This window comes from Pediculus humanus, genomic scaffold, assembly GCF_000006295.1.
Source record: "Pediculus humanus corporis 1103172107733 genomic scaffold, whole genome shotgun sequence".
In the NCBI taxonomy this organism is placed as follows: Eukaryota; Metazoa; Arthropoda; class Insecta; order Psocodea; family Pediculidae; genus Pediculus; species Pediculus humanus.
In genome coordinates, this window is record NW_002987336.1 from 115,772 (window position 1) to 118,576 (window position 2,805).

Sequence of the window (2,805 nt, forward strand, 5' to 3'; positions counted from 1 at the left end):
GTGATTAATTAAATAATTAATTTTTCCGGAAGTATGTAAAAAATGTGTCTCGGAAAAATTTCAAAAGGGAAAATTTTTTTAAATTTAAACGATAAATAAAATAAAAAAAAAAAAATTATTACAAAATTTACTTTCAATTTATTATTATTATTATTATTAAGCGAATGAAATTTTACGTTCATGTAATAATTAGTCCACGTTGCTATTTTTTTCGGGGGGGGGGGGGGTAAAAAAAAAATAAAAAGAATTTTAATTATATTTTAATAATACGACATACAAAAAATTAGAGTATTTTTATTTCAGTGTTTGTTTACGAAGGACAACCAGAATAAGAACAAACGGAAAAATATACATATACAAATAAACATAGACCATCGATCTACAATTATGTTGTTATGGTTGCCGTTTCCGGTCAATCCCTATAATTATTATTATTTTTTTTTTTTTTTTTATTATCGACGTACCTACGTACGTATTTATCAACTATCATTCGCTAATATTTTTTTTTCTGTTTTTTTCCCTTTTGAAATTTAAAAAAAAATTTCTCGTGATGACGTATAACGATACAAATAATAATAATAATAATAATAATAATAATTTTTATACGTAGAAAAAGAAAATGAGTGAATAAAAGTAATTAAAAATCCGAACGTTATATTGTGTGTTTGTTTAAAAAAAAAAAAAGGATTTTTTTTTTTTAGTGTGGGTAAAATATTTTTCTGAAGAAAAAAAAAAAAAGTGCGAATGGAAACGCCTGTCAGGTACGTATTAAGACCACCTATAAGGAAAAGGTAACAAGCCAATCATTGAAGGGCACGTCATGACACACACACACACACACTCAGGTGGTATAATAAATTTTATGAAATATTTGTTTTCCTTTTTTTTTCCCATCTAAATATCTTTGCTTGCTTCTTTTATTATTATCATTATTATTATTTTTTATAATACCTTAATTATGGAAAAAAACTAAATCGTATTGAAACCTGAAAAATTTGAGGAAAATTTTTTTTTTTTTTAAATTTTCCGGGGGGCGAAGGGTTTATAATCATAACAAAAAAAGGAAAAAAATTTTAAAATGATAAAGAAAAAAAAAGAAAATTTTTTATATGATGATGATGGCGATGGTGGTGACGGTGGTGATGATGATGATGATGATGAAATATTTTCTCGCTTCATATCGTGTTTATTTTTTTTTTTAATAGACGAGAGAGAGAGAGAGAGAGAGAGAGAGAGAGAAAAAACGAAAATAAGAAAATTTATTTTGTTGAAAAAGCTATCATGATATAGCTGGAGGGCTTGTAAACACGATAATTTTGAGTGTGGTCTGGAAGGAGATATTTAACAGCTGTCTATCGAATTAATATTAGGTATTCAAGTGGCAGCAGACCTAATTATATATATTTATGTTTCTTATTATGGGTATATAACAAACGAACTAGCATTGTCGTGGTTGTTGTTGTTGTTGTTTTATTTCACCTTTTATTTGTTTGAAATATCAATTATTTTATTCTTATTATATATATATATAAATATAACTTTTACGATTTTTTACCATCAATTTATCGTCATTTTATTTTATTTTTTTTGCATTTATCGTTGTACTATTATTATCATCATTCGATCTATAAAATAAGTTATGGATTAAAACAAACAAACAAACGAATGGAAAAATTGCAAAAAATTTTAACATTTTGAAGGATTTATAACGGTGTGAAAGTTTTTTTTTTTTGGCAAAAGTTTAAGTTTTTTTTTTTTTTTTTAAATAAAAACTTTCTGGGAAATTATTTATTTATATGTTGGCAACATTGTTAATATGTCTTATATATATATACGAAGAATGATTTTAATAAAAAGAGAAAATTTTGCCAATTTTTTTTTTTTTTTAAAACTTTTCTCGTGTGAATTTTCACAATTCGATTCGGAAAAAAATAACTTGAGTGAATGTTTGTTGTTTGTTGTCGGTTTTTAAATCGTAAACAACAAATTTTTTATTTTTTATTTATTTATTGAATTTAATAAAAATTAAAAAAGAAGGAAACAAACAAAACAAACGTTACGAAAGTGTCTTACGTACCGTCAAAACGATACGTAAAAACAAACAATTTTATGTTTTTTAGCGAAACGTTACGGGCAACATAAAAAACAATTTTGTTCAGCCTGTTTTTTTTTTTTTAAGGGTTTACCAGAGGCTGTTTGTTTTTCAAACTGGTTGTTTGTTATTAAATAATATGAGATAAAAATCAAAACACCATCCACGAATAAAAAAAAAAAAAAAAAAAAAATTTTTTTTTTTTCTAGTTTTAACCCGTGCTCCCTTTCAATGCCCCCTTATTTTAAATTATCATCATTATCATTATCATTATTATTATTATTATTATTACTATTATTATTATTATTAAAGAAAAAATAAATAAATAAATAATTTAAGGCATGAAAAAGACAGACAGGTGCAGTGAAAAAAAAATTAAAAAAAAAAAATGAAAAACTAGTTTTCCTGTTTTCTATTTGTTTTTTTTTTCTTCTACTTTCTTAAATTAGGTTAAACTTTAATTAGAACTGTCTTCTGCTATTTATTTATTTATTTTGTTCAAATTATTCGTCACGCAGTCATCACGAAATGTTTTTCTTTTTTTTTTTTTTTTAAATTTTAAAATTTTTATTATTAAAACCTTCATTAAATCATTTAATTTCTTTTTTTTTTTAGTTTTTTATCATTTAAATCTTTATTTAAATTTTTTTTTAAGGGGGATCCTCTCTCCCTCCCCGCCCCCCGTATCCATCAATCGCAAATTTAGAAAATAA